Below are 25,845 nucleotides of genomic sequence, written 5' to 3'. Positions count from 1 at the left end.
AGTAGACTCATTACAACTCACAATAGTTTGTATAAGATGGAAAAATCATAAGATATTGAATGACTTGGTTTGTACGAAAAGAATACAACTAATCCAATAGAGACCAACCAATCAACAAACAGAATTTTAAAACAATACAATACAGATATCACATTTTAGCTAGCCTCCAATCCAACAACTTGTTTTAAGAAAGGAAATGTCTGGGGGCCTGGGTTGCTCAGCAAGTATTGACGCTGACTACTACCCCTGGAGTCACAAGTTTGTATCCATTGTGTGCTGAGTGACTCCAGCCAGGTCTCCTAAGCAACTGGTTGCTAGGGAGGGTGGAGTCACATGGGTCACGGTTAGTGGTTCACGCTCACAATGGGGTGCGTGGTAAGTTGTGCGTGGATCGCGGAGAGTAGCATGAGTCTCCACATGCTGTGAGTCTCCAAGGTGTCATGCAAAGTGAGCCCCGTGATAAGATGCGCAGAGAGACGTCTCAGAAGCGGAGGTGAGTAACCACGCCACCACAAGGACCTACTAAGTAGTGGGAATTGGGCAATCCAAAATGGGGAAAAGGGGGATTAAAAAAAGGAAATGTCTGAAATGTGCAATAATTAGTCTATTTATATTTATTTAACATATCCTACCTCTGCTGCACATTACATTTCCTTGCACTATCTGTAAATAACAGATTGTGTATTTTTACAGATTGTATTCACTTATTTGAAATTTTTATTACCTCTGTCTTGTTGTTGTATTGTTTGTACACTGGAAGCTTCTGTCACCAAGACAAATTCATTGTATGTGTAAGCATACTTGGAAATAAAGCTAATTCTGACTCTGATTTGCATTTAATAACTCAATCAAAAGCAAAATAAAGGTAAACAATGCTTTCATAAATGCCCCTGAATGTCAGTTCCAGAGGGGGAAATATTGCGCCATAAAAAAGATTCATTTCTGAAATGCTTATGGTGTTATTTGAATATCTATGACCAGTAATAAGCAAATGTCTATAATATACCTGCATGCAATAAAAATGCATATCATACCGATTTGTACAAAACGTGAAGAGCATGCTTTGAATACCATGATGTAACCAAATGTATTATTGCAGATTCCGCCAAGGCCAGAGGCTAAATAATTCTGATGAGCTTTACATGCAGTGAAAGGAAAAGACGTAGGGATAAATGGATGGATGAATTGACAGATAAAAGCAGAAGGGGGCAGGGGGTATGATTTCATCAGCCAGGCTAACTGGGACACTGTGGCTAAAACACTGTAACAGCCAAATCCACTTTTTCTGATCAAGTGGGATTATCATGGACACCGTATGGCATAAAGTGCTCACTTCACTTCAAACAAGCATGGACACACAGAGCATGGAAACAAACCTAATAAGAGCATTCAGCTAGCAAACATTTGTAACAAATCACATAGCTCTTACATGCAATATTCCATTGTAACCTGTCCTTTAAACATTTTCTAGGTACCAGGATAGCGATGTGTTGCTATGCAGCTGCAAAGGTGAGTGCTTTCTATGGCATTGATTACTGGCTCAAAGTCAAAGAAGTCCACTTCCAAGTCTTTATGATATTCTGGGTCTGTATTACAGAAACTTCTTATCTAAAGTCTAATGCCACAACCACACTAATACGTTTTTGGTTGAAAATGCATCGATTTTGCTTCATTAATGCCTCTCAATGGATAAAAGAAAATGCTCTCTAGTACTACACAAAAAATAGCAACACAATAGACATGACAAAACGGTCAAAGACACACGTCTAGCACCGCTTTACATGAAAGAAAGAAAAAGCAATTGGAAAAACAGTATAGATGGACAAAAAATTTAAAAATGTAATTGATAAGACTAAAAAGAACTGATGAAACAGAAATTTGACATTACAAATATATAGCACTTTTCTTAACACTTTCCTACTATTTTAATGCAAATATTTAAGACCAACATTGTGAGCATGCATATATTTTCCAATCCAGCTTTGTGTTTTGAAGAACAAGCAGGTGTATCCTAATCAGACATAACTGCTTTCTTGTATGTGCCTACAAACAAAGATTTCTCAATCCTTTCAAATCATTGTGCCGCGTATAGTGGCCGCCTTTCCAACTTCAAGCACATCTGCCTTTTAGTCTAAGAGCTGTTATTTTTCTGCTATTGATTGAATGTATCTCAAGGCAAATTCTGCGTTTAAGGAGGATTTCCAGAGAAAGGGAGAGTGAAAGATAAAAGCTACAATCAAAAAGCTGCAAGCTAATTCATGTTTACTTAAAGATTCGGGGAAAACACTGGTCCTAAACCATACGCTGTTTTAATGACCTGAATCCCACATTCATTTAACTCAATGGCTACCTCATGGAAATTGCTTTTAAAACACTTTATAAGTTCAATAACAGCATTTAAAGCATAATGTTGAATTCCACACACACACACACACACACACACACACACACACACACACACACACACACACACACACACACACACACACACACACACACACACACACACACACACACACACACACGTTGTGTTTCCATGTTTTATGGGGACTTTCCATAGACATAATGGTTTTTATACTGTACAAACTTTATATTCTATCCCCTAAACCTAACCCTACCCCTAAACCTAACCCTCACAGAAAACATTCTGCATTTTTACATTTTCAAAAAACATAATTTAGTATGATTTATAAGCTGTTTTCCTCATGGGGACCGACAAAATGTCCCCACAAGGTCAAACATTTCGGGTTTTACTATCCTTATGGGGACATTTGGTCCCCACAAAGTGATAAATACACGCTCACACACACACACACACACAAACAAATCATCTACTAATCCCTTCTTTTTAAAATTAAAAAAGCAAAAATTGTGGTTAAGATCAGGCACTTGTATAACATGTATAATGTTTATGTATTGTGGCTATAGTTTTAAAACTATGTGTATTATGGAGTTTATGGGCTGGCCCCATTCACTGCCATTCAATGCCTACAATATTTCCTTGAGACAAGCGGTAATCAACATTGGGCCACAAATGCTGTTGATTGAGCATAACTTGTATTGCACCTGGAAAATTCCTTTAAAACAAGAAAAACTATTTACCAATGGGGAAAGAAAAATAAACTATCTTCATGATATTTTTTCTGAAAACTTAATATCTTACACATTTCTGTTTCTCAAGTAAATGTATCTATCTTATCTGTATATGTAAGGATATACAGAGATTATTACAAGGAAACAAGACAAAAATACAGATTATGAAAATTATTTTAGGCTTTTACAATTTCTAACAATGACAACAAGGCCAAGAAAACCTCTGCATGAACAAAATCGGTCTGTGTACGTACCGTGCCGGCTCCATTGATGTTGTGCTTTCAGAGTTGATCTATGGACTGACACACTGCTGAGGTTAAGCTAAGGCAATACCCAGATCACGTGATCAGTCTTAAAGAGAGCAGGCCACTGGGCTAATGTATTTAACGAATATCCTAACGACTGATGATGCAGAAGGAGCAAGTGCCAGAGAAAACCTTGAGCCAACAAGAGGATATTAAACTGCTAGTTGTGTGGTGTATAGCCAAGCTAAACAAACAGTGAAGCAGATAGATAGACAGACAGACAGACAGAGAGACAGATAGATAAAGTACTTTTTTAAGGGACCATATATTATAAAATATCTCGCACAAGACTAAACAAGTTGTCAAGGTTGTGCTCTTGTATGAGAACATAATTTAAAGCTTTTTATAAAACTGAGAATGCGAACATTATTGAAAGCTTTTTATAAAACCGAGTGAGCAAACTTAGTGAGTCTTAGCGGAGATACATTTCCATACAGTCAATTGCTGTTGAACACCACCCATTTCTGTGGAGCTATGTGTCTATATGAAGAGGACAGTCCTGCAGATATATATTTTAACAATAAACAGGCCGTTTGGGCACATCTGAATTTTCACATCTGAGTTTTGTTTGTAGTGGGTAAAGCAGGATGATATTTCTAGGCCGGGGTTGAAAAATAGACCTGCTCTTAGAGATGGTTTACTGACCAAGGTGCAGAATACAAATAAAGCTGGCTTATATTTATGGCAGTATGCTGTCTGTGGAGTAGAGCCAAAAATAAACAGCACCAGACTACAGCACTAATGAAAGCTCCAACATCACAATTCATGCTGCACTGGCAACTAATACTGTCAATACAAAGAGTTTGACGACAACACGGGGCCAGGAAAGGATTTTTACATGTTCTGAAGAAAATGTTAGTGGTGCTTGGCCATATAGAAGTCTCTGCTTCTTGTTATGAAACAAAGTTAAATACTTAGGGTTAAGTGTTTGTTCAGCAAGTATTCCAGGCAATATACTGATTATTCACCGTATATTCATTATGATTTTGCTAGTGATATAAAATTAAGCAAAATTGCACTTTTTAACTGGCAATTAATTTTCCATGATTAGTTCCATGATTCTTCCTTGTCATCAGGGCTGGACTGGTAATCTGGCATACCGGGCATTTTCCCAGTGGGCCGACGCACTTTTGGGCCGATCAGGGGAGGACATGCGAAACGTGCCGAATGGGCCGCAATATGCAACAATGAGCCACCACGTTATGCAGAACTAACCACAAAACGGCGGCGCGATATGCAGAAAAGGAATGCTCTGTTTTGATAATTTATTAAAAAAATTTCACTGCTCATATTCTTGTAATCTGTAAAAAAAACAATCTCATAAGGATTCAGATCAGTGCAAACAGAGGTGGAAGTCATCCAAATATGGGCAGAGAGTTCACCCTAATTACATATGGCCACCAGGAGATGGTAGAACTCTAGATTACTAGAACTCGTTACTCATGCCTGTATGCTTTGGAGAGAGAGTAGACCTATAGTCATTATTGTATTTGCATGTGTAATTAGTTCTTATGTACAAATATTTATTGTACAAGTTTTTTATTTGTTTGGAGAGGCTTTTGGACACTTGGAGAAGTTTTTGGACACTAGTATGCATTATTTTTGTGATGCTATAACTTTTGCTTTGTTTTATCAACACAAACTTTTACTCGGTTATAGTTTACAAGATTTTTCTGAGCTACCTTAGTTTTTTTTTGGTGATTTTTCAGCGGTTTCTGATGTTGCGAGTCTCACAAAAAAATCTAAAACATATTTTTTAATGGTTTCTTTAAAATTATACCAAACATTTTATTTATTAATACATTTTTTGTAGAGTTTATAAGCCTGAGCATGCCACTGAAACAGTATATTTAAAAAAATACCTTTAGATCTTAAATGCTTTAAAGAATGTTTCAGGTATAATACAAGATAAGCTCAATAAAATGCTGATTACCAGAAAAATAAATCAATAAATTAGACTCTTGTTTATTAAAAAAAAACGTGGTTACAGTAAAGCACAATGGAAGTGAATGGGGCTAGTCCATAAATGTTAAAATACGCAAAGTTTTAAAAGTATAACCACAAGATATAAACATGATACATATTAGCATGATTTTAGCGTTATAAAATCAGTGATTGACCAGCGTTACAATATTTACCAGATTACAGGGTTTACTGGAGTTACGTTGTCACGACAAAAAAGTTGTAATATTGAAGATAACTTTACACAGATAAGGTTTGTAAGCAATTTTATGACACTAAAATCATGTTAACACGTATACTGTTTATGTCTTGTGGGTATACTTTGAAACCGTTTGTATTCTACAGTTGGACTGGCCACATTCACTGCCATGAAACTGCCTGAATATGTCTTAATGTAAATGTAACTTTTTCTTCTTTTATGATTTAAAAAAAAATAAAAAAATTAGGGACAAGTCAAAAGTATTTTTGTGGTAATCAACATTATTCCACAAATGCTGTCAATTAAGCTTGACTTGTATCGAACCCAGTACATTTATCTAAGACAGAGATGTTTTAATAGCATATCTGATTAAAACTTGAGTGAATACAACTATTTGTTTTCATCATCATTCATTGTTTTTATTTTAAAGCTTTCATTTTTTAATTTTGTACATGCCTTGAGTATTTAACAAGATTTTTTAATTTGTACTTCTTAAACATTTTGAATCTACTCGGTAACCATGCCAGTTTAATTGAATGATATAACATAAATATTGCGCTATATATTTAAGATCGTCAAAATGCTGTCTGTATATCTATAATAATTATAATATATCATAATTTTTATATAATATAATCATTTTAATATATGTCACCCACACATAGCAGCAAGCACCACAATTATTGATGCAGTTTACATCAATCAAGTTGGTGAACTTTTGCATGTTCACGTTTAAACGCACTACGTGAAATATTACCTTTATGCACTTTGTACATACATTTTTTGTTATATCATAACAATCATATTATTTATTTATATATATATAAACAATAAATTTTTTCTGTAATAGATTATTGTAAACATATTACAGTCACATAAAGGGTGAAGCATCTAATACAAGCCATCTCACATGGACCTGCTTTTTGTTTCTTCTCTGGTCATGTGCTGTCATGACAAAGTGTCTGTCGTCGCCCCCTGGCAGAAAGTCCACCAACACCCCCCATTCTTTCAAGTTCCCAGCACGAGTAGATTACATTTTCACAGGCGATAAATTGAAATTTGTCTTTTCTTGCCCTGGCCAGGCGGCTAGAACGGCTCGGGTCTTTTTATTAAAGACGGCCGGAAACCAACCAAGCAGCAGGAGGGTGAAAAACAGGCCGAGGTACAGGAGAAAAACAAGAACATACAAGAACATGGAAAGAGGAGGGAAGAAAGGCTGCTCCAAAACACAGATAAAGGCCACATTTGGATTACCACAAAAAGGGAGTATAGTGGTATTAAAGTAGAGTAATGGTATCGAACGAAATGGTACCGTGGTATTTACATGGGTACTTCCTGTTCCTGTGCTAAATGTCAAAAAATGTGGTAGTAGCATGGAACTTTTTTGTAAGGGTAGTTTTCCCTATGTTTTGTCACTGAACCCCAGTTAAAACTACAGGGATTATTACCTACAGTTTATCGGCTAAATCGGGCATCCGCGGGAAAAGTGGTTGACAATTGGCTGATTAGATAATTGCATGAATAACAGGTGTACAGGTTATCCTAATAAAGTGCTCAGCGAGTGTATAAACAATATATTTGAATTTTACAGCTAAATATTCTGATATATGCAAATTTGTTGAGAGTTTGCGCATCATGGGAGTGGGAGGTCACTGCAAAGGTATTTTGACACGATTGTCTGATCGGTGGATCTTTTCTCTACAGTATCATGGGTAGTGTTGTTCTTCCCCAGGAATTTCCCTATTCAACATGATTTGTAAAAAAAAAGAAATAATGTGGACTGGTGGCTTCAACAGATGCATATGCCACTGATTATTAATCTCGAAGCCCACAGTAGGTCTGTCTTTAAAGGTTTATGAGTTATAGTTAAAAATCAATTCACCTATGGAGATAATAAATGAGATTTCTACTTCTGGAACCAGACAGTTACACTCTAACATTTACAGAGCTATATAATTATAAGCACGCAGCCAGGTCACATGACCTTCTTTAACTCACTCACCTTACTAAGAACAAGAGATCCAAATCTCATCTGAATCAGTACATGAATTGACAGATGTCTTATATAAGTCAAATTTCCTTTACTTATACTGCACAATGTTTCAGTAGCTTAAAAGGCACTAACAACACCAAGGTCATGTTTTTGATTACCATGGAAAACACTGATTAAATGTATAAATTGAATGCATTGTCAATTGCTTTAAATAAAACCATCTATCAAATGCATAAATGTAAACATACTGTAGGTACTCTGGATTTCTATATTTTATGATTCATTATGACATAATGCTTATATTGAGCCAGACTTGAACGAGAGACATTCCAAGAGTGCTGATGTCTAAGAACAGCAACACTCGGATGCTTTACTATTTGTATTACTCCGCTTGTGTTTGTGGCATTATAAATTAAAGCGTAACAACCCATCTACACCAGACGCGAGCATGGCGACACAACCAAAGCAAATCACTCCCATTATAATCAATGATGCCGTCTAAACTGGATGCCGCACCAACAGTAAACGCCCATTTTGCTCTGTAATTGTTGGTGCTACTCCTGCCAACAAGACAAATTAACGGTTTAGAAAATTTTCGAAACGCCCAGTGTAGACAGCCTCAAGCCATTGCGGCGTGATGCAACGCCGCTCGCGTTGGTGTAAGACCAGCACAAATGTGTTAAAATCAGAGATTTTAAAAGATTTTAGCCAGCAAGTGACAACAAACAGCAAGTGACAAAAGACAATTTTTATGAGTTGACGTCCATTTGAGTCAGCGCAGTCAGTCAGCAAACAGTTTCTTTGAAGTCATTATTATTCTCTCTCACTCCATGATCACTTGGATTACTACTCAAAGTGCCTACCTAGCAGAGTTTCCACATTGGGAGGAGACATAAACACTCAACATAGTGGAGGAGAGAACATACCGGCTACTGCAAAATACTCAGGGTGGACACCACTCAGACGGCTATTTTTACACAGAGAAAATAGGATGTATTTGACCAAAATGGCAAGCTGACACTACACTACAGCTGAGGAATAGAGTTTAACAGCTACAGCTTTACTGTTCATCTCTGCTTGGGAGTCGTGACAGATGCAGGAAATCACATAAGTTTAATTGCTCTCTCTCAAACAAACACACATCCTTGTTTCTCCAATAACTAGTTAAAAACAGGCCAAACTGTGGTTACTAGAAAATCTAAAGTGAAATTTTTGAATAAGTAACGGATCCGTGGCATAAGAAAGTAGTTCCATGCACAAGTGAGTTTTTTGTGACAATCCTTAGTTTTTCCTCATTTATCTATTTACTTGTTCATTGGACTGTTGTATAAAAGCAATATCACACTCATAATCGTGCTGTATGGCCCTAAATTAGCATGGCTGTGATTACCTGCGGCACGAGTTGATATAGGGTCATACAGCACTCTTGCTCGTGTGATATTGCTTTTAGCGACTGGCAGTCGAGGGGAAAGAAATACGATTATGACACTTTTTTTTTCATGTCATTTTGAATGTTTCATACATGATGGCTTGAGAAAAGCGTGTGAGCGCTGTAGGTGGCAAATTATTTCTCACACATCTTAAACCATCTCGGCCGCTGCGAGTGACCCAGATGGACATAATCGAAGGTTATAGCTTTGGGAGGAAAATCAATAAGCTAGAGTAAAGGACTGATCTCTCTCTCTCTCCCTTCCTCATTTTCAATGTCTCTCACTTTTCCCAAGCAAGAATTTGGCTCCAAAATAATTTTTGACATTAAAGACAACTCATGTATGCAACACTGTTTACATCTCCATGACCTCTATGGGAAAAGTGCATCTATTTATGAGTGAATCTCATGAAGCGGCCTCCAAGTCATATTTCACCCCAAAAATCTAAAGAAAAGATTTCACAAATTTCAATCGTTTGTCTAATTTATGTCAAACCGAATTGAGTAATAAATACAATTGTTTGGCATATTATGAATTCAGAATATATTTGTGTTATTTTATATTTAAGTATTTTAATTAAAATGAATGTGGCATATTAACTTTATAAAAAAAAGAACGTTCAGAAGTGTTCAACAAAACAGTTTGTTAAATGGCAAAGCAGATATATTTGTTTCACATGATTTGTTTTTTTATACTTAGCAAATTTAAGCATATTTAAAGAAATACAATTTAAACCAAATTAATCATTTTATGAGTGCAGGACAATTATTATTTTTTTTTAAATAGTAACATTATTTTCTGGACAATTAAGCTAATTTTACCCCACAAATCTAATTAATGTAATGGAAAATACATAAATTCGTAATGGATAATGCAGTCTCATTCTCATTAGTGTTACTTGAGAAAACAATATTTAAATATACATTGTCAAGTAATTATACATAATCATAGCTTTTGTTGTCCTGCCTTTAAATAAAAAAATATTTAGGTTTAAATTTTTTGATTTAATGTTTTTACAGTAATACATTTAGAAATGACTATTACAGTAATGAGAATGAGAATCATCATTAAAATTCTCATTATTGTACTGCGAAATCCAGAATCTCATTCTCATTAATTTAACGTGAGGAAAAAGGTTTAATACATATATGTTACATTCTGAAGTAATTGTACATCATCATAGCATTTGTTGCACTAAAATAATAAACTTTTAATAAAAAAAAAAACATAAAGTATTTTTTAACTGCAATATAGTTTGAAATGACCGTATTACCAAAATCATTCAAACATATGAAAAAGACAATACCACACAAAACAGTAATACAAATTATTACAGGTTTTCATAAGAATCTCCCTTATATCTGTTATAACAGATGTGATGCTCTCTGTTTTACACCACAATCATGAAGAAATCACACTTACGGATTTCCTTTCACTTTCTCAGACTGTAAAGCTCATCACATGATGCAGTGACTTCAAACCATTCCTGACTGTGGCAGAACGGAGACATAACCAAGGATCTTAGCATGAATCACTCAACTGTCAACAGCTAATTAATAGCTGGAAGAGGCTAACAGTTGATTGGTACACTGTTTGCACCAGATTTGGAACAACACATGGGTACAAAAATAATGAAAGTATATTAATTTCTGTATGTGCTTTTTTGTAAGGTAGAATACAACAGTTTTATACATTCATCCTAGAATAATACCCATTGTTTAATTTACTACTTTTAAAAAGTAGTAAGCAGAGTACAGTGTAGTCAGTGTTCAGTGAGAAGTTTTCCATTACGAACATAGCCAGTGACATGACCACCTCGAGCAATAAAACCGCAGTCAGTGTGTGAACGCCCCTTAACTCGTCTTTCCATCGAGCTCTGCTTGGCAAATTTTATCTATGGCATGTTTTGCAGCACTGAATGACCTTTCATTATAATTACAGTTGCTCAGCGGTCCTCAGGCCTCTGAAACTAAAAGTAGCCTTTAAGAATTACGTAACCCAGAGATGGCAACAGTGCAACTTTGATTTCAAACATCAGACGTGTCCTCTGACAAGGGTGAGTAGCTGTGTGATTCCTATTAACAGCTTCATGCAAATCAGAATGCACTGCTTTTTTCCCCATCTCTGTAATGGGGCCTTCACACATACAGCGATTTTGTTCCTTCCTCTAGATGCCCTAACGTTAGTGGTGGGCTGCAAAACTGGCCATAACCTTTGCACCAAAATCATAGGCAAAAATTGCCATTTTGACCTCCCCCCTACGAAATAGGGGATAACTCAATAATTATTGATCCACTTCATTTGATCATTTATGCTGATTTTTCTTAAAAAAAAAAAAGTAAATAATAACTATAATAAAAATAAAATAACTATGCTGGATTTTGAAATTTGGTTGATTTGACATGGAATAAACCTAGCCCAGTTTAATGCGCAGAGACAACTAAGTAAGCCATTCATAGGTTGACTTCATAAAGGTGTAAAAAATGAGGCTCTACAGTATGGCAGTTTAAAATCATTGCCCTGCTTATTTGAGCAGCCCAACATGTAAACTTCTGGCTTAACCAATAGCATAAGTCTTATATAAAGAATATATGCAGTAGCTAGCGGCCGAGTCTCCGTGAAGACCCATAATGAGCTCTGTCACATCAGCCTGGCCCAGCAGCGCCTGTGGATGTCTCATGTCACTTTGCATTCGCCGTAGCAGCCGCCTCGATCTCCAGTGAACCACCAGGAAGTTAGGACAGCTCTGCCATCACTCGACTGTTCCGAGTTCACCGATTCCACATGCCTCAAGGCCCGCCGCACGCCTTACTGAGCTGAAGGTGAAGCAGAACAGCATTTATCAAGCTTCACTTGATCCACGAACGTCTACCTTCAGCACCAAAGACTGCGGAATAATCAATGTAATCACATCAGTCTGTGAAAAACACTGGACTTATCATCTTGAATGCTTTTCTGTATCAATCAAGACTTAAATAACACTTATGCAAGCAGTGATAAGATTTCTGTGTTGCAAGTCAGAGATGTCGTTTTTGAATGATTTTCCCCAGCATGGGATGCTGGTGTGCTATTATATAATTGGTGTATAGCGTCATCATTTACTCACCCCTATGTTGTTCTAAACCTGTCTGATTCTTTTAGTACAAAAAGTTATTTTAAAAGTAACAAATTATATTTAAAATTCCTGTAATCAGATTACAGCTACTGGCTTTCAGTTAAAGCAATGACTTTTAAGTGCATTCCTTAAAGTACAAGTTTTTAATCATGCTATTCATGTAAATTAGGATACATTTAAAAACATGAATTATGATCATAAGTGCAGTACATTTATTTGTGTTTCTGGGTGTACCCCTAATATGTCTTTGTAAGGAAGAAACGAGTACATGACTTGACATCGACTATGAACAAGGAGGAAATATTAACTGAGAACTTTATCAGGAACACGTGTTCACCTACTTATTCATACGATTATCTAATCAGCCAATCGTGTGGCAGCAGTGCAATGCATAAAATCATGCAGATACAGGTCAAGATCTTCAGTAAATGTGCGCATTTACAATAGGGAAAAAAATGTAATCTCAGTGATTTCGACTGTGGCATGATTGTTGGTGCCAGACAAGCTGATTTGAGTATTTCTGTAACTGCTGATCTCCTGGGATTTTCACACACAACAGTCTCTAAAGTTTACTCAGAATGGTGCCAAAAACAAAAAACATCCAGTGAACGGCAGTTCTGCGTACGGAAATGCCTTGTTGATGAGAGAGGTCAACGGAGAATGTCCAGACTGGTTCGAACTGACAGAAAGGCTACTGTAACTCAGATAACCACTCTATACATTTGTAGTTAGCAGAATAGCATCTCAGAATGCACAACATGTTGAACTTTGAGGCGGATGGGCTACAAAAGCAGAAGACCATGTGGGGTTCCACTTCTGTCAGCCAAGAACAGAAAGCTGAGGCTGCAGTGGGCACAGGCTCACCAAAACTGGACAGTTGACTACTGGAAAAATTTAGCTTGGTCTGATGAATCTCCATTTCTGCTGAGGCACACAGATGATAGGGCCAGAATTTGGCACCAACAGCATGAATCCATGGACCCAACCAGCCTTGTGTCAACAGTCCAGGCTGGTGGCGGTGATGTAATGGTGTAGGGAATGCTTTCTTGGCACACTTTGAGCATATTAATATCAATCAATCTTCACTTTAATGCCACAGCCTATTTGAGAGTTGTTGCTGACCAATGTGCATCCCTTCATGGCCACAATTTACCCACCTTCTATTGGCTACCTCCAGCATGATAATGCATCATGTCACAAAGCAAAAGTTATCCCAAGCTGATTTCATGAACATGACAATGAGTTCTATGTTCTTCAGTGGCCTTCCCAGTCACCGGATCTGAATCCAGTAGAACACCTTTGGGAAGTGGTAGAACTGGAGAATCGCAGAATGAACTGCAATCATGTCAACATGAGTCAGAATCTTGTGGAATCCATGCCACGAATAATTAAGGCTGTTCTGAGAGCAAAGGGAGGCCCTACCCAGGATTAGTAAAGTGTTCCTAATAAAGTGCTTAGTAAGTGTATATAGACATTATTTTGAATTCATCGAGTGGAAAAACTTAAGAAAGTAACTTAAAAGTAATAAGTAATGTGATTATTATTTTTTTTTACATATGTAAATATGTAAATATGACTGACAATTTTAGAGAGGTAATTTGTAGTAGATTACGTACACAACACTGAGAGAAAAGGTTACAATGAAAGTGAATGGCAAACATTCTGCCTAACATTTATTTTTGTGTTCTATGGAAGAAAGAATTTAATTCAGGTTTAGAACAACATGAGAGTGAGTACATGATGACATAATTTTCAATTTAGTAGGAACTATCCCTTTAAGGAATATTAGTATCTTTCCTGCTTTCTCCCTTTACACCATCCAACTCACCGTCAAGTTTCTAAATACCAAATTGATGTCAGAAAGTTGCATAAGTTTGGAACAGGCCAAATTATACATTAAACAATTTTTGCAGCTTAGTTTCAATATATGGTCTTTTTAAACTGAGGGAGGATGTTTTGAGTTGTGAAAGCTACTCTGTTTTAATGGTAAATTTATTTTTTTCTTAAAAAAAAAAAGATCAAGGAAAATTGTATTCCTTATGATAAGACCCCTTTAAATCAAATGTGTTTATGCTTTGACTATTCCACCACATATTCACACATCTAAATGCCAACAAATATGTGGTCCAATGTATTACATAAGAGACAATTAACTACCAGCCGCATCCCTAAAAATGTACAGCAGTTTAGAGATGAAGTCATTTGATTTTCAAATCACCTCCTGGCATTTCATTCTTTCCATAATCTATAAGTTATTTTCTCATCAGTGCAAAGCATACAGCTCTGACCTTGCTTTATAAACACAAGCGTACAGCAGAAGCAGGCAGTGGACGCCTGCTTGTGGGCCGTTATTAAACTTCCACTGCTTTCGATCAATATTATCAGTGACTTTGAAATATGAATTAATCTCATTAGACGGCAATTTAAAGGGCAGCAAAACATTTAGCCCAGGTGATAACTGCTATATATAATTGACTATTTGTGATTACAGAAAACATAATCTCTTTTTAGCCGGAGCGCAAATTGATCACGTGTGCGCGAATCAGTGTGATGTACATATGTGTGATGTTCTTCAAACTGACTTTCAGGTGGTTCATCGCTGAGGTTGAATTATTAACTGCATTCTGCATACAGAACCTGCTCTTATTGCAGTAAAGCTGTATGTGTGTTTGTGTTTGTGTAACCAGGGATATGTGTCCAGAGAGTCAACAACAAATATAAATGTTTTACTGTGAGAGTGTTGGGCAGCTCTTGTCACAAATCATTTAGAGTTGCTTCAGTGCGTCTGGAGGACATCACGAGTTCACAAGGACAGTTTGTTTCTGACGTGATGTGCTGTGGACACGTGAAGCTTCACAGTCTGACAAAGGGATGTTAAAAAATATGAAAACGACAATAAGTAACATGATCTCAGTTATTAAAAAGAGTTGTATCAAAGTAATCAAATGCCACTTGATTAAGATGTATCTAAAATAAAAAAGCTTGTAACGAATTTCTGTAACTTTCTGGATTGTGGATTATTTTATGAATCTACCATGTTATGAAGGCTTGCAAAGAGGCTGTCATTGAAGGATAGGGCTATGGTTTGTAAGTAACCAAGAATTGTTTCTTATTCAGAAACGCTTCCATTTAAAAAAAATTAAAAATAAACAGCGGAACTAAGTTCGAATCCAAGGTGTGCTGAGTGAATTCAGCCAGGTCTCCTAAGCAACCAAATTAGCCCTGTTGCTAGGGAGGGTAGAGTCACATGGGGTAACCTCCTCATGGTCGTGATTAGTGGTTCTCCTTCTCAATGGGGCGCGTGGAAAGTTGTGCGTGGGTCGCGGAGAGGAGCATGAGCCTCCACATGCTGGGAGTCTCAGCGCTGTCATGCACAGCGAGGCACATTATAAGATGCGCGTTCAATCAAAAACATACTGAGCTGCAAGTCATTCAGAGTAATTACTGGATGGTTGTTGATATGAAAATGTGTTGTTAAAAATACACGCTATGAGTTTTGTTGAAATTAGTGGTATTTTATAAAAATTAATAAATTAATTAAATACAGTAATTAGGGTTGGGGTCAAATTTTTAATAAAAAATTATTTTGCATTTGAATCTGTTCTTGTCTTTAATATCATCATTTGCGAATAGGCTGCTGAGGGGCAGTAAATCCAATAACAATTGCATTTGTTATTTCCAAATATTTCTTCACTAAAATGGAACCGTTAAGGAACTGCAATCTTTAAGAGGTATCGGAACTGGAATCTTCCTTACAATTCTCATCCCTAGGTGAGTCTTAAAGCAGAAATGTTTGAGTGTTCGGCCAATTGTTTGGTATTAATAATAATAATATACAGATATTTCATATGACCCTGTTACGTCCCTATAGGGTTTGTTTTGTTGATATGGTGTTCACCGGTTTAAAAGGCTGTGTCAACAGGATGTCGGGGAGCTCATTCTAGAGCGGATCACATTCTGCGAGGGCTCTAGATTAGGACAACATGTGAGAGCTCCTGTATTCTCTTCTTTGTTGACAGACAAAAACTTATTGATTAATGACTTGATCATTTGTTCTTTGGTTTTGCTTTGCCTTTGAGTTATGACTCGTAAGTTTATTGAGTTTGGAGAGTAAGAATGGCCGCCACTTTTGTGGTTGTTTTTACTTAGCAGTTATGTTAATTATTTTGGCCTTTGGTCATTCTGAAGTTTCTCATTTTTCTTATTTATTTAATAAACTTACAATTTCTTGATTTGGATTCTCATTGTTCTTTATGGTCTGACGGTTGGGATGGGAATCCACATGGCCAGTACACATTACACCCCAACCCTAGACTGGGGAACATAACATTTACTGTGCGTGTGGATCAGGATGTCAGGGAGCTCACTCTAGAGTGGATTGGTTCTGCGAGGGCTCTGGATTAGGCCCAGAGCCCTCCCAGACGAGCCCCCAAATATTTTATTCCCCAGTCTACGGTTGGGGTGTAATATGTACTGTGTGTGTGGATTCCCATCCCAACAGTCAGACACTGCTTGTGACTATTTGCAAAGTATTTGTATACTGTAAATCATGTTTATTAAACCAATCTGAATGCACTGGGTGTAATTTGCTTGGCTTATTAGAAGTAGTGTAAACAGTGTCTGTGTTCTCAGAGCCGAAGGCGTGGGTTCAGGCACACAGCGGTGCTAATAGGAAAATGAACCAGACATGCTGGTCTCCTGCGGAGGCTCTTGGGGTTACAGGAAACAGCCTGCCAACTCTGCGGCTCACCCACACACCGCAGCTCTGTACAATACAGACTGTATGACTGATATTCCACAGCCTCTATCCACAGCTGGTGTCATGGTCAAAGAAACACTATGCTGCTTCACGAATTCCATTGTCAAGATTATGGCATGCCAGTCCATGTTGATACATTAATTGATAAACAAAGATAATTTTAAAGACCCTGTGACATCAGAATTTGAGTTTCGTGTCTTTTAGTCCATGTATACTAACTTTGAGATCATATACTTTTATGCTAGTGTTCTCCTTAAAGTTGACAAAATAAATGTAATCTTCTGGGAAAATGGATTAAAAAATAGTGAGGACTTATCTTGCACTACACAGGTTCAATCAAACGCTCTTTAGGATGATAATGCCCCTCCCCCAATACCAACTAGCAACTCATGGTTCATGGCTGTGATATAACGAAAGCATATTGGCCATTTTTGATTTTTTTTTTTGTTTAAATGGAACAAGCCCTTTGATATGTTCCACTAAAATGTTTTTTTATTAGGAAACAAGTCAACACAGGATAGAAAACAAAAATTTCCAATAAATGTCATGTAGTATCCTTAAGTCATATGGGCTACTTTTATAGGTCTCCTTTTTAGTCCTTTCTGGAGCTTGACAGCCATGCTTAAAAATTAAATACACTATTAAAAATAGTTATTTTGTATTCCTTGAAAAAACAACAACAACATAATACTAGAATACTGGTTTGGAAAAACATGAGGGTGAGAAAATAGTGACTGCTTTATTTTTTGTGGGGGTCATTTATTCCTTTAAACACTAAATGACCTTGAAAGCAACTGCTGTTTTAAGTAGGAAATGAAATGAGACAGTAAATTGCCTCATATGAACGCGGCAACTCAGTGGCACTGCCGGGCACATTGCCCACCGCCATACTGTAATATCAGATGTAATATCAGATGCCAGGATTCAAACATGAGAGTTGACCAGGCAACATTCTGTCCTCACAAAACGTAAATCAAAAAGCTGAATGGAAGACATTAATTACATAAAAAGTGCTGCCACAGAGAAAATAAATGAGAAACAATTCTTTCTTAAATGCCACTTAATATGTAGAGACCACTATAAGCAAGTCATTCACAGGACGATTCCCCAGAACAGTGTGAACTCTGTGACACTTTTAAATCATTGCTCTGTTTGCTTGGGCATTCCAGTCTGAAATAGCAACATTTTCTCAACCAATGGAGTATGTTTGATGTGGGACTATCTCTTTTTGACCGACCAATGGCATATGTGGGGAGTGTTTGGAAAACCTGCTTGAAAACAATCATTTTTGCAGTTCCATTTGGTGATGCGAGTGGTGCAGAAATGACAGAAATTAAAACACCCAAATATATAACAAAGAGAGCTGGAACAGTGATAAATTATAGTCAGAAAAACAACATATTGAAAAGTATTCCAATGGTAATAAATCTCTTTTGGAATAACCTCCGGCAGTTATCAGAGTGTCTTTGAAGTTAAAGTCACGGCCTGATAAAATAATAAAGCTTCGTAAACTAGGGCATTAAACTGCTTAAGTATTCTGCTGCGGAGACAAACTGCTGCATCAAGCTGCAAAAGAAAGCTGGTGTCCTTAATAGAATGTGAACAGCATTATATCTTAACCATCTTATTTAAAGTATGCCGAGATGGTTAAGATAAAATGAACGCAAAACTAAAGCAAAAGCATTTGAAACCAAATCCTCCTATATAAAGCCTTGCCTACATAGGCAGTTGCCTTCTAAGGAGCCTTTTGAAAATAAAAAAAATATTTCTATAAAAAAGTTTGATGGAGCACAACGCATATAACAGAACGAAGGTGTCTCAAAAAACGCTTTTAAAGTTTTTGTTTTTTTTAACCTAATATGGCATCTAAATAATGCTTTGCTTAAATGTTGGAGAGAAATAAAACAGCCGAATACAGAACAAGGAAGTAGAAGAAGTCCGTTGACCACATGTTTACCATGTTCACATGATGACCATAGATGGACACAAAAACATGTGAACGCCCCTTATGGAGGCACTCTTACTGAAATTAAACTTCATATGTGACCAAACTGAAATAGTGTGGCACATGAGAAACTCCTACTACTCTAGCTACTCTAACACACAAATATTTGGTAAAATAGTCCATCTTAAATTATATCTAAAAGGATTGTTCACCCCAAATATGACATTTCTGTAATTTCCGCTTGTGTTGTTCAAAACTCATATGACTTTCTTTCTTCTATGGAACATAAAAGGAGATGTTATGCAGAATGGCAGCCTCAGTCACCATTCACTTTCATTGTATAAAAAAATATATATACAATGATAGTGAGTGGTGACTGAGGCTACCATTCTGCATAACATCTTTTGTGTTCCATAGAAGAAAGAAAGTCATATGGTCAAGTCAAGTCAATTTATTTGTATAGTGCCTTTCACAACACACATCGTTTCAAAGCAGCTTTACAGAAGATCAGGCATTAACAGACGATAAAACTGTAATGTCTATAAAGTTGATGAATCATCATTGTGTAATTAGATAAAATATGATTCTTAATCGTGTTTAAAAATAATTAAATAATAGTTGTATTAATAATTCCAGTGAGCAAGCTGAAGGCGACTGTGGTAAGGAACACAAAACTCCATAAGATGTAGATTAATGGAGAAAAATAACTTTGGGAGAAACCCGACTCACTCTGGAGACCAGTTCCCCTCTGGATAACATCATGAATATAATGTAAATATTACTTATGTATAGTGCAAGTCATGGTTTAAAATTATTAAACTAAGTAAGTGTTAAGGGTCAGTGTTTAAACATCGATGGTGTTTGAACTGTAAGATAAATGACCAATGTCTTTGATATGGTTGTATTAGTGATGTCAAATGTAACGGAACTTCGGTACCGAGTCGATACTAAAATAAAAAAAGATGCAATGAAACCAGTTTCTGCAGTTACTGTAGTAGTTGAGGACGTGTTTAATCTTAATAAATAGTGATATGTCCTAGTTTGATTTTTAAACCACATATGGATGAATTTCAATTAAATAGTCTGCATGTACTGCATGCTGCTTAGTGAATGTGTGAAGCTGTTAATTTGCTGAAATTGCAGACTGATCAAAACACCACAGTTAATGAGCATCACGCACTATGCTTATTGAAGTACATGACAGAGCGCTCATTCACTGTGATGCACGCAGCACCTTCAGCCTATATATTTATATAATTAAATCACAGCAATGTTCGCTTCAATAATCAAACTGGGTCATATAATCAACATCTTATCTGGAAGTGTGAAACTACCGGCAACATAGAACCAGAAAAGCCTTCACGTCAAAATAAATGTTAAATGAAAAATAAAATCTTGACACATGAAATACAAAATAAAAAAAATGCAACAGAAATATATTACTAGTGTTTAGTAAAAAGTATTTTATTATTATTATGATTATGTTAAACCTATATCTCAAAAGAAAGAGTGCTGTTTTACTAAATAGAAGTTTTCATAAATTTTTTAATTTGATGAAATTAAATTAAAATTTAAGCCTTGCAATTCAGATGTGGAATTTGGGAAGAAAATATATATATTTTTTAGAAGAAAATAAAACTGATTTCATAGGGTCCTACTTAAAAATAAATTAAGCAATGTTTACTTAATTGAGAAACAACCAAAGCAAAAATGCTATTGTTTTAATTTATTATTTACATTGAAATGTATCATTTTAATAGGCTAAAGGAGTGTGTTCAAAAGCATATTACCTATTCTCTCTTTGGTATTGGAATTGGTATCAAATATCTTGAAATTTTACTGGTCTCGGTACAGGCTACTGAAACATGACATAATTTTAATTTTTTTGGTAAATTATCCCTTTAAACCAATGAGTAACTCTAAAAAATATCAACCCATTTTGATAAGTATCCACAGCTCTACCCTAAAGATGTCAATTTTTCGGTTGGCGGTTAACTATTTCATATAGGGGAAAAACACTTCTGCTGCTATACTGATAAATCAGTACGTAATTGTGTTATGAAAATCCTCTGAAGTTCAACAAGAAAAAAGCAGCAAACTTTAGGAAATGTATTGATTCGCAAGGGGGAAAACCCCTCCCCTCAATAATTAGTCAAACTATATACACACACAAAAAATACTTCATTAGAAATCACTGCAATATACACAATGTTGAATAATTTTATATTGCCAGAAAAATCAAAATATATATCATGAATATTCAATATATATTGCTCAGCACTAATGTGTGCTAACTACTAGACCATGTTGGAACTTGATATTTGATTTCCATATTTGATTTCTCATTCAAAACTTTGTCAATATTTAAAATAGTTTAACTGAATGATAAATATTTGCCGACCAAAATCCATGTAAAAACCTGCTAATGTTTGTTTGGATTTGATTGAGCAGCCAATTTGTTTATTTACTCATTTATATTTATTTTATTGTGCCTGTAATCTGGAAACTCATAAGAACTGCATCTTAAAAACCCAAACAGACCACTCCCCTTTATGCTAATAAACCCTCCCTTTTATAACACTATTTAAAATCAGCCCTGGGAAATGGAACTGCGGGGAGTAAAACAGTAACTGTCAAGCGCTTCCCCTCTGAATGTGATTAAAATGAGACACCACGATTTCATCACTGAATTTCAGAGCATTCCCATTCCCAATCCCAAGGTCAATCTGGATATCTGATCTGTAGGTTATTCAGCCATGATTAGATCATTGTACCTTTGAAGACGTTTGAATATCTTTATGGTTTTTGTTCTCCAAAGTAAAACATGTTTTGCATACGCAACTAATAAAGTCGTTGGATTTTCTTGTCAATAAACAGGGAGCTATTTGGCAAAGTTAAGGGGTTACACATTATTTGTGTCCAAAAACATGGTGTTAATCGCTAGTGTCAATCAATTTTGCTTTTGACAACTGCGAGCACCAGCAATCGGGTTAGGTTTAGGGTTTGGGTTAGGGTGTTTGGTAAATAAAATATGCATTCCTGATTAACTGAATTGCATCATTTACAACTAAAAACAACATGCTTTTTGGTGCCACTCTGTGGACATTTTATAAAAAAAAAAAACTTTAAACTGAAGCTACACGTGCCCATACATTCAACAACACTTCCAACTTCGGCCACTGGGGACAGCGTTTCAAAATTTGTTAAGAACAGATGGATTTCAGTAGCAAAACTTTCGACCTACTGAATTCACAGTGAGGTCAGTTTGTAAAAACAAAATAAATGTCGTTGGTCATTTTGCATGTCAGCCAGAATTTCTCTTCCTGTCTAAGTGTGCGGTTCTTGCACAGAATAAGCTCTAAAGAGGACCATACTTTATTTAGTCAAAAGTCTGGCTACGTGAGACTAGGTTAAAAAATAAAGAGTTTCACGGCAAACATCTTTATAACAACTCTCTGCAAAGGTTTCTTCCCAGGAGAAACAGTGGCTATCTATTTCCAGTTTTATAATGCCATTCAGCCTGACAGTATAATATTCTTCTGTGTCAGACAACATCAAACCACACCTGCCTCTCCAGTACGCTGCAGCTAATAAGCGCAACTCAATATTGCTTTAATATCATTACTGCCCTCACCGATTGTAATTATAGCCCTGTAAAGGACAGATTAGTCTCTTCATACTAACCTATCACAACTAGGCCTGGCAGAGGCTGGTGTCTACTTCAGTCAGGTTTGAGACATTTGACAATTATAGGCGATGCACAGGAAACACACAAGGCTTGAATAAAAAACGAAATTAAGCAACATTGTGATTTGTCTCAAAACAGAGCTGGAGGGTGAACCTTTTTTCCATAACCCGAAGGTCACTTGAATATTATCTGTGGGTATTTTTTCAACTACAAGCACTATCATGTCCCTGAGTTTGATACTGAATAAATCTAAGGCTCAGTGATTTCCGCGATGCAGAACACATGGACAGAATCACCAAATCCAGTCATAAAACGGAATTAAATATAAACTGCTGAATGTCATGGAATTTGACATATTTGTGATCAATCTAATATATGAATGCAAAAATTATAAAATTAAAATTGTGATTTGTCCTAGTATGATGATTAAACCACAAAAGGCTGTGATTTACTTAAATAAATATGCAGTCTGCATGTGCTGCACACTTCAAAATGAAAGTGTGAAGCCGGCTGCTCATACATGCATGACACTGCTGTGGTCCTTTTAAGGCTAAATAGTCTCTGATCATTAGAATCATGCACACACTGTGTGTAGCAGATTAAAGAGAGCAGATAACTCATTAACCTTGAAGCATGCAGCACATGCAGACCATTTATTTATAGTAAACCATCTAGTGAACTGCTTATTTGGAGGTGAGAAGGTGCTGTCAAAAACAATCAGAAACTGAAAGTGCTTCAATCCAAAATAAAAGCTTACATCAAAATAAAAGCTTAATTAAATTGCAACAGAAATATATCACTACTATATAGTAAAATGTAATATTCAATGTAGTATTAATAATGTAGTAGTAATAATAATAATAATAATAATATCAATATAAATGACAATATATTTAAGCAATATCTCAAGCAAGAGTACCTTTGTACTGAATAAAAGCTTTAATCAATGATTTCCTATGCTGTGAACAAAAAAATCCAATGTTGTGTTTTGGATTGTGCTGTGAGGATCTGTATACAGTAAAATCACTTAATTTGATATAAATAATGCAATGGTATTTCAAAAATAATAAAACGGAAAACACTGAATTTGGGAAAAATAAAACAGATTTTATCGGGCTCTTTTAATCAAACAGATTTAAACTTTCTTTATGTTAAATCAAGTTTAAATTAAAATTGTCCAGTAAACTTTTCATTAAAACGGTATTAATCTTTTATATAAAAATTTATTTTATTAATTTTTCTATGCCTTTTCAAATGCGTTTTTTTATGTAAGCTTGTCTTGTTTTGATTTATCCTTGTCTCAGAGCAACATTTATAATTTTTGAATACAATATTACATTTTAAAAACTGTGATAATCTAAAAAAAAAAAATATTAAAATAATCATAAACCAGATGTTTTGTGTGAGCAAGGTTTTGTAAAAAAATGTAAATAAAATATGAACCTCAGTTGTGGTGTAATTTTCAATATGACAATTTTGCCACTAATAAAGGTTTATCAAACGTTAGAAAAGTAAAGAGTGTGCTTGAGATTAAATGAGACATATACAAAGAAAAAAAAGAAGAAATCAAGGTAAATATAGTTTTTTTTTAATAATCACTGACTATATACAGACTACGTTGGGTTAGCCGCGCTACCTTTTCCCAAAAACCTGCACTCCAAAGATACCAAATGAGCTTTATTTTATTACATAAAGCAGAAATGGTTGTCAAAAACAACAACAGTAAAATAGCGCCCTCAACTGACAACAGTTATGAGCAACATGGCATAAAAATGTCATTATGCCTCATAAACCTGTATGACTTTCAGTCTTCAGTGGAACACAAAAAATAGATGTTAGGCCGAATGTTAGCCTAAGTCAACATTCAATTTCATGCATTTTTTGTCTATACAATGAGTCAATGGTGACTGAGGTTGTCATTGCCAAATATCCTAAATAACATCTCTATTTGTGTTCAATGGAAGATTGAAAGTAATTCGGTTTGGAACAACATGAGGATGAGTAAATGATGACAGAATTTTTAGTTTTGGATTAACTATCCCTCTAAGTGAAATGGATATGGGTAGTCAAGATGATTTCAGGGCCTGCGAGAGGATGTTTGCATAATGAGTGTTGTGCCCAGGGCATTGGTGGCACAGTTTAGTTTGCACTGCCTGAGACCATTTTGAAATGTAAACATTGTAAATCTAATTAAAGGGAAGCCTTATCTGCCACACAGAGCACATACACATTACTGCAACCTCAAAGAGAGCTACGGCTCGTTTTTCAGGAGAAGACTGATGTGGCAGGGCAACATTTTTAATGATCTGTTCAAATTGTAAGGCATTTAATAAACAATCCCTGAGATGAAGGATTCAATTTAACAGTGTTCCTGTTGCAGTTTAATAAGTATGTGTAAACATAAGCCATTAAACCACTGATGATAACGCAAACACCCAAACAATAAAAGCTCTCTATAGCAGAGGTTCTAAGCTGATGGATCTCAACCCAAAACTGGGCCACAGTTCTGTTCTGCCAGGGTTGTGGACAGCAGGTAAAAAAACAATGATAAATGTATTTAATAAAGGCTACTAAGTACTTACCATATAATTGTGCATAGTTAGGATAGCAAAATTGTCTTATGAACTATAAAAATGGGAGGAGAAAATGGTTTGAACTGTCAGTTTAACGTGAAATGTTGGGCTGTATGGACATACTGTATATTTGGAACGTGAAAAAATTTATTTTCAATGTCTGATTATGTGATCAATGCACGAAGACCACCTCTGAATGCCAAAACACTGAAATTACATTTGTTGAAAATTGCTTGTTCTACATGTTCTACAACATACTGCTACTGTGACACTCCATGGCAAGCATGCAATGAATATTGCATACAATAGCAATGTGATTTCCTCAGGTCACAGGCTCTCAGAGCGGCTTTTATCAGTTTTATGCATCCCAGTTGGTTACTTTAGTTCTACGAGCTACCAATTACATTTGTTTTTGCTGTCAAACTCATTTACATTTATGCATTTGGCAGACGCTTTTATCCAAAGCGACTTACAGTGCACTTATTACAGAGACAATCCCCCCGGAGCAACCTGGAGTTAAGTGTCTTGCTCAAGGACACAATGGTGGTGGCTGTGGGGATCAAACTGAAATAAATCAGAACAATCAAATCTGAGTATGGAATGTGCCATTTATCATAAATCACAACTGGAAAATACCAATTTAGGATAATTCTATGCATTCACATTTTATGAACAATACATAACATTGAGGTGTCAGACTTAAGTTCTGAATGTATTTCTTCCAATAATTTCAACAATTTTGAGAAAGATATGTTTTGAGTGCTAAAAAAAGACTATAGTAGC

The 25,845-nt window shown here is 35.9% G+C and overlaps 1 protein-coding gene and 1 pseudogene across 1 annotated transcript in view; one reads left to right on the top strand and one right to left on the bottom strand.

The window, feature by feature from the left end:
* upk1a (uroplakin 1a) overlaps positions 1-25,845 on the top strand; it is a 702,734-nt gene that overhangs the window by 31,454 nt on the left and 645,435 nt on the right. The window lies entirely within an intron of this gene.
* The window catches only part of LOC127656498 (oxidation resistance protein 1-like), a 204,610-nt pseudogene that overhangs the window by 157,827 nt on the left and 20,938 nt on the right, over positions 1-25,845 (bottom strand).

Source organism: Xyrauchen texanus, chromosome 15 (assembly GCF_025860055.1).
Source record: "Xyrauchen texanus isolate HMW12.3.18 chromosome 15, RBS_HiC_50CHRs, whole genome shotgun sequence".
NCBI classification, from domain to species: Eukaryota; Metazoa; Chordata; class Actinopteri; order Cypriniformes; family Catostomidae; genus Xyrauchen; species Xyrauchen texanus.
Note: the sequence above shows the minus strand (reverse complement) of the source record. Positions and strands in the feature narration are given on the sequence as shown.